General features: G+C 39.1%; 1 non-coding gene across 1 annotated transcript; it reads left to right on the top strand.

The window, feature by feature from the left end:
• The first annotated feature begins 6,569 nt into the window (after positions 1 to 6,569).
• On the top strand, positions 6,570 to 8,447 carry LOC137739521 (uncharacterized). Its single transcript, XR_015966989.1, has 2 exons — positions 6,570 to 7,006; positions 8,040 to 8,447. It is a non-coding gene; the product is annotated as an uncharacterized LOC137739521 (transcript).

An 8,447-nucleotide genomic window follows, 5' to 3' on the forward strand; every position in this document is an offset into this window, starting at 1 on the left:
TCTCCTTGAGTTTGTCCATGATACACTTCAGTTCTCCGTTAGAGCAACTCCACCAGTGTGGAATTTCCCCTGCAATTAGGTTTAATTGCCCCCATAACCCTCTTAAAACTGCTCCAGCAGTTGAAAAATCAGATGGCAATTGATGCAAGGGCAGGCAGCATGGCAGCTGCCCTGCCAATTGTTGCAAGGGCAGACGCCCCAAAGTTGCTCAAGCTAACAAACGTTGGTCCCCCCACATGATGAGAGCATGAGTCAAATGGCTCTTTCCTGGTGCATTCCTATGGTTGGATTTCCAATGGTCCATTAATCTAGACCGTTGGTTTTCCAATAAAAATAAAAAATAAAAAATCCTTGACAAACCCAAAATGTTACTAAAGAATTCCAAAAAAATAACCAAAATTTTTTTTCTACAAATACCCAACCATATATTAAAAATAAAAATAAAAAGAAAATAAAAATTATTAAAAACATTCAAAGTTCAACACGTTTAACTAAACATTTAAAATTAAAAAATATATTTGTAAATAGTAATAGCCTTTAGCCTTGCGCTTCGTCCTTTCAAACTATTGGACTTGCACAAAGGCAATTACTGTTTATAATGAAAAGTAATGGTAATTTTATTGCCCTTTCTATCTAATTGCCATTGCCCTCTACCAACTGATAGATATATTCTTAACCTGTCAAGGCAAAACCATATTAGTGGAGAAATTGCAACTAAAATAGTACACATAACACAACGCAATGGTGTTTTTGTACCAAAACAGCTTGCTATACCCACACTTGTAATTTATCTACAATGTTGACTATTTCATGATGATCAATCATTTGCGCTCATAATATTCTTCCACCCCGGCATCTTCTCTCTCTTGTTTTATCAATTCCATCATAACCTACTGATGCTGCTTAGCAATTGGTTTTGTTATAACCTTCTGTTTGTGCCCAAAATAATGGAGTTGGGCCGAGTAAGATTATGAGCTCGAGCCATAAGAAGACAAACTTGGGTCCCATGTCTGTTTGGATAAGAAGCCTATCCCAAAGTGGTTTAGCCGAGTTTGAACTAATGATGGACACTTGAAAATCAAGAATGAATTCGGCTAAGTCCTGATTCAATTAGGAGTCCTCAAGGATCAGGATGGCATAATAAGATTTGTAATATTTTAAAAATCTGATTAAAACAAGGAGTGAATTGAATACCAAGAGATGACTAGGTTCAGAGTCCTAAGTCTGGAAGGAACGACCAAGTTCAATTCAAATGAGAAGATAATTTGTTACTGGATCAAGACATGTCAAGGAGATTTAGTTCGAGTGGGACTCTACCTCTGCACTAGGTGAAAATCACCCCTATAAATAGAAGAGGGTTTGCAACATTCAAAAGACCTTCAATGCAACACATAAATTTGCCTTGCGCAATTTCTCGCTTTATGCGAAACACTTTCATCTTTGAGAAAACACTAACTTCCCTAACTTTGTCAAACACATCTTACAGTTTATATTAGACAGCACTGTGTTTGACAACCTCGTCGAGCACATCTTATAGTTTGTATTGAACAACATTGTGCTCGGCAACCGACAACATCTTACAGTTTGTATTGGACAACATTGGCGTCATAGTTAGATGTCGTGGAGCATCTTACAGTTTATATTGGACAACACTACTCCAAGTTAGGCTGACTATCTATCCAAGTCTCTATCAACAAAGATTATTTGAGTCCTTGTTGGGAAGAGGTCACTTTATTAGCTTTCTCGACGAAGTGAGGTGTTACCAGGTTATATCGTTCAACACATTGAAAGCTGAACATATTTTATGATTGGATATTCACAAGTACATTTTAGAGTTCAGCACTTTGACGGTCGAACCAATTTTACAATTAAGACACTTATCTCTTTTGAGTATTTGTGTACATATAGTATAGTACTGATTCAACGCATTTATTTTTGAACAAATATAATTGAAGCAGCCGAGCCCGGTGTAGATAGTTCATGAACTTTGCATATACTAGCGGCCTTGTCTTTAGGCTCTAGAACCCAAAGGTCGAGACGAGTTCATTCCTTGGTTGCAATCGCAAGATATAGAAGTCAGCAGCGCGTTCGATACCATCACTACCAATTCATTTACTCATCGACTGAGTTCGGTCATCGAGTTAGCACGTCCCATATTTATCCAAATGACGTAGTTAGCTCATTAACTATTCAGCCTGAGCGTCATGTAGGTTAAGTACTTTTTAGGGTCAACATGTTGGCACGCCCTGTAGGACCTAGTGCTAAATAACTATGAAGTTCATGACCATTGAAACACGCAGTGTGGAGCCTAAAATAACCCCAAAAATTCTAGAGGCGACACGTGGACTTTTGCTCAAGAAAGACAAGATTGCCCTCAATAAATGGGCAGGCTCCTCAGATACTCCGACACGCAGCTCACACCTTTGAAGGTCTCAGCAGCTAAATACGACTGCCCACAGCTCACCTACCCTTGGCAAGGAAAAGTCAAGGCATTAAAGATAAGGATTAATTACCTAAATCCTATCTTTAACCAAACCCTATCTTTAATACATTCCCAATTGAAGATTGACTCCAATCAAGTAAGTATTGACTCCAATAAAGTAAGTAATCCCAATTTAAATCAATTAGGGATAATTACTCCTATTTAATATCTTGACAATATTTCTCCATAAACATTGGCCAATAGGATGCCGCCATGTGTAGGGTAAAACCTTAACGCTATGGCCGGCCCTCTCACCTATATATACCCCATATTTTACCAAAATTCAGAAGCTTTTGGCTACCCTAAAAAGCCCTAAACATTTTACTCTTATCAGAGAAACTAACTTAAGCATCAAAGATCCATTGGCCTAACCTCCCCCTACCTCGTGGGCTCGTGAGGCTTAGGTCCTTGATCAAAGATGTTAATTGTTTTGCAAGTGCGTTTTCGTCAAAGTTAGAGACGGTGAAAATTTGCATCGACACGCAGCATCAAGAAAAAGCCAACGATGTGAAAAACAACCAGAAATCAAGTATTTGTAAATCAAACGGTAGTACCCCCCCATTACAGAATCGGCACAGAACCCTCCTGCTGCTGTTACCCCCGACTCTACACCACGCTGAGAGATATAAATTAAGCTCGACGGACAGAGACATTCGGCAGTGGTCATTACTCAGATCACTCAGCCTGCTGACGTTGGCCTTCCAGAATGAACAATTAAAGAATATGTCAATGATGATGATGAAGCATCATCCACCAAAAGTATTTTTTCGGTGTAAACTCTAAGAACACACTCGACATCTTGAGGTCATCCTTGAGTGCGAGATTGGTAACTTGGGTCTCAAACAAGAAAAAGTGAATTTTTGCCATCACAAAGCAAATCGTTGGTTGGAGTTATTAGTAAATGAGTCTCGAGAGAGTAGAGCTATTACTGAAAAACAAACGCATAATTTTCTTGTGCCCAAAAAGAAAATTCTCCTAGGAAGTGAAAGGCATGAGTCTTCACATATCAAGATCAACCCATAATGGTAACAAGGTTGATCTTGAACCTATTCATGGCCTACCTTCGATTAGCGGAACACGAGCCATCGGTTGCAAAGGAGAGTCATTGGTTGTTGACATAGAGGAATCCATCGGATGATAGATTCGACTATGAAGAGAGGGTCGAAGATCCCTAAGTACATTCATCCATATCCATTGTACGTTGAGAAATTCAAGTATCTTCCGGAATTCAAGATTCTTAATTTTAGCCTCTTCAATGGTGAGTATAGCCTCTCGTCATTAGAACACGTTGCCCATTTTATTGCCCAATGGAGATGCAAACCATGACTACCACAAGTTACGTTTGTTCAACTATTCTTTGATAACAGCATCATTCTCTTGGTACATCAATTTGTTAGCGAATTCGGTGCAGACTTGAGAAGAACTGGCAAGAAAGTTATGTAAACAATTTCATAGACCTGGAATGGAAGTTTCAGTCTCTTCATTAGCCAGGATGGCCTATGCATCCGATGAATCCTTGGCTCAGTACCTATATAGATTCAAGGCAACTAAAAATTGGTGCTAAGAACCTCTTCTAGAGGCCGAATATGTACGGATAGCTCAGAATAACATAAATATGGAGTTTTAGAAAAAGTTCCTCGACATGAATTTTCAGGACATGTATGAGTTGGCCGAACATCTGGAACAGTACGACTCAATGAAAACATCATAAAAACCGCATCACAAGGAACTTTGTGCAAGAATCCAAGTGTGAGTTATGCTTTGGTTGACGATACTGAGGCTCAAGACACTAGTATTGACATGGTCGGAATCATGATTAACAAACCATTTATGTGCAAGGCATTAAATCATGCTAACACTAAGGATACAAAAACCCATACTGCTTCGGCCAAAGTTTCAGTGAAGGCATCAAAGGTTTATACTTTTGATATTATAAAAGGCCGATGTAATTTTTGACCAGCTCTTGGCAGCCAAGATAATTAAGCTTTAGCCCGGACATAATATACCCCAAGGCCAAGGACCTGAAGGGGAAAGTATATTGCAAGTATCATAATTCTGGTAAACATTCAACCAACAACTGTGTGATATTTAGGGGTGCTATTCTGAGTTGGATAAATAATGGAAAGTTGAAGTTTCCTAAGAAAAGCCAAATGTTGGTCAACATAGATCCATTCTTAGATGGGACAGTAAACATGGTCGATGCTCACCTGCCAAAGAAACATTTGCAGAAGTTGAAAGGGAGTTTATCGAAATGCATCACGTCCCTAAGCAAAACTCTCGACCACCTGAAAATCGACTTGTTTAAGAACTAGCTGCCAGAAATGTGCCCAAACCCTACATATTTGGCCGACTTCAGACAATAGTCGAGTTCGAGTGATTCCAAGGTGCATATTTGTACTATGTAGCCAGAAATGTGCCCAAACCCTATATATTTGTACTATGTAGCCGGTATAAGTCAAAGGCGACCATTGCAGGTCCAAAAATGCAACGCCGTCTAGATGGGGCACCACACCAATTGGGGGCACCAATCGAGGAAAAACACGAAATACGTAAAACTAAATAGTAAAATCCAGGGACGAGATTTTACAACATACGGCTTTTTATTTTCCACACACCTCTGACAATTTTTGTATGTCGAATTAAATAAATTGAAGACAATCAAATGATAGAAATTAACAGAGGATGTGTGAAAGATAAAATTGGGTGTGTGAATAGCACCGCCTAAATGAAAGTCCAAATCTGACATATAATTGTGAATAACTTGTAGTATTGTGGTATTCAATTTGTAAATAATTTTTTTCTTTCAGAAATGATGAATGTAACTAAAATAGAGAATTAGATATAAGAAGGATAACTTGTTATCAAACAAGCTCTTACTTGTATTCCAACATTTTTCGACTTGGTAAACCCTTTTGTATTGTAATCCTTTTGGCAGGGCATAAGTGGAGCGCTTTTCATTGCAATAGTTGCTCAAAAAGAATAATCAACAACATAGAAAATGTTTGCTGAAAACAAATCATTACTTGTCCAATTATTAAGGCTCAGAAGAGGTAATCAACTAAAATGAAAGTTTATGAAAAAAATTGACAATTGCTTACATGTTGCGTGGGAGAAATTAGTGAATACCTATATTTTTTTCCCCAAACCACCAGCTAGGGTTACAACTTGGGTTGGGCCAATCCGAACCCGTCCATGTCTAACTCGACTTTAAACCCGAACAAGAAAGTTTTTTTTTTAGTTATAACCCGCCCAAACCCAACCCAATTTCAACCCGTTCATTGATTGGGCTTAGTTGGGTTGATCATTTGCCCGTCCATCCCCAATCCAACCTAACTCGACTAACCAAACCCAATCTAACCAGATTATAACCCATATCAATTAATTCTCATACTACACCCAAGTGAGCCAAGTCCAAAAACCAACGCCTTTTCTAATATTTTTTTTTATAAATAAATTACCCTTTATAATTACTTAAGCTTTTAGGGAATAAGAGGCTTTGATTAGTCAGCAGACATTCGTAGTCTCTAAATCCTAAAGCTTTATAGTAGATTGTTAGTCTCCAAAAGCTAAATTATGTGTCTTGAAGCAATTGCTCAACAACTTTGATTGATTTATGAAATTAAAGTTAGCTCGTTTTGATGCTACTTGGCTTAATTTTTTTACGAATTTTTGGAAACTAAGTTGTTACAAGATTAAACTTGAAAAAGTTAGGCAACCCGAACCCAAACCCAAGTGAGTCATAACCCAATTAAACCCGAGCCCAACTGAACCCAAATGAATCTCAACCCAAACCTAAGCCCGAATTGTAAAAGTTGGGTTAGGATTGGGTTGACCTTCCAACCTGCCCAACCTGCTCGAGTTGCACCCTACCACTAGCCCATTACTTAGACTTGGACTTATAAAGAACAGAATTGGGATTGGATTTGTGGATTGAGTCGGTGTGGACGGGAAGAGATCCTCTCTGGATCTCTCCCATCAAAGCACACCAATCAATTAATCCGGATCCTTAAAATTTGATCCAACAGTTAAAATTATTATAACTTTTAAAGTGACCCTCTATTTATAGTCATTTAATCAAATTTTAAGAACCCGATTAATTGATTGGTGAGATTTGGTGGAATAGATTCCGAGAGGATCTCTTCCCGGCGCGGACTTGCCGAAGTTACATCGGGTCAGCACTAAGAGTCCCGAAGAGTAGCAGCATAATGCGATACGATTTCAGTCTCAGTAAGAAACTCAGCAATCCAAACTCCCGACCCAAATATGGCGTTGCGGAGCCTCACGCTGCCTCTGCCCGCCGTAATCCCGCCATTACCAACACCTTCTTCTTCTTCTCTTCCTTCACCATATCCTTCTTTCTAGTGTAGTTTCAGACAGAACCAGTATAAACGTTATCCCGGTTGCTCTACCACTCTCCGCCCAAAACCCCTAACTTTTGTCAATCGTCAGACGCAAAGCCATGTCGTTCGGATGGCTCCCGAGGAGGAAAAGCTGACCCACCGCTCCCCTCTCGAATTCCCCATTGTAAGTTTCTAAACCATCTCAATCTTTCTGTGGGTAATTTTGCCGAACACGTTCTGTGATCTATTTTGTGTCCAAAAATTGGTTTATTTTTTCAGTATTTTCTTATACAAGTACCATAATGCTTGTAATGTTTGCCTGTTGGGATTAGTTCACTTAGTCCAGTTGAGCTCTCAGCAGCATAAGGGTTCCTGTTTGTTGGGTATTTCATGGGTACTTGGAAACTTAAATATTCTGGAAGCAATATTCCAAGTGCCAATGGATCAGTTCACTTAGTCCAGGTGAGCTCTCAGCAGCATGAGGGTTCCTGTTTGTTGGGTATTTCATGGGTACTTGGGAACTTATATATTCTGGAAGCAATATTCCAAGTGCCAATGGCCTGTTTGTGTAGTGGAACTATTCCATCATCTGGTGTAAACTATACTTTTGTGTATGTGCGCGCGAGCGGGACGCACATACCAAACAAGGGATCTCTAATACACTCTTGCTTCTTGTTGATTGGATTGTCCTTACTTAACATCTTTTGATTGAGTTCTTATAAGTGTACACCGGTGTCTTGCCAACAAGTTAACAAGATTTCAAGCAATGAAATTGCTCAACCAATTTTGTGATTTGTCAGCTACACATATATGAAAAATCAACATTGTGTTGTCTTAGGCTAAGGCAGCATTGAGAGGTGTTTTTGTTTATTCATGCTCAAACTATTGAAAAATCAAACACTTTCTGTACTCAAGTTCAGAATACAAGGTGCACTGGTTCGTTTGACCTGGTGCTTGTTGCATGATTTATTAGTCTGCTTCACTCTCCATCCTAAGTTCCTAAACTTCAAGTAACCGTTATGTAAATATAATCTTCGATATAGCACATGCATTCTGGAATGGTGTTAATGGGAAAATGTTAAGGTTCTATTGTCACTTGATAAGGATTTCACCGTAGATTACAGAGGGAAGGTTAAACGTGCTCTTAATTCCGTAGGTATATTCACCTTTGGAAAATTTAGATATGCTTATCCTGTGTGCATTTTTTGACATTGAAGGAATGGGAACGGCCTAAACCTGCGAGGAGACCAGATATATTTCCCCAGTTTAGCCCAATGAAAACACCTTTACCGCCTCCACTGCCAGCAGATCCTCCCGAAGAAGACGAAGAAGAGGAAGAAAAGAAAGAGAAGGAAGAAGGGGATGAAGATCCAGACAAAGAAACCCCAGAAGACCCAGGGCAGCAGTAGTTATGCATCAAGCCAGAGTTTGTGGAGCATATTTCACTTGTATGTGCTACTGCCTTGTGCATTTCAAGCTTTGCCAAGTAGCAGATGCGAGTGCATCTGGTATAACCAAAGGATGAATAGATAGAGTTGAAGCAATTTTTTTGGGAACAATACTGGAACGTAACTCTTGTTGCTACTTAGATATATATAAATAGCAATGCCTTTTTGTTAAGCAAA

This window comes from Pyrus communis, chromosome 9 (assembly GCF_041283825.1).
Source record: "Pyrus communis isolate YQ-2024b chromosome 9, ASM4128382v1, whole genome shotgun sequence".
Classification (NCBI taxonomy): domain Eukaryota; kingdom Viridiplantae; phylum Streptophyta; class Magnoliopsida; order Rosales; family Rosaceae; genus Pyrus; species Pyrus communis.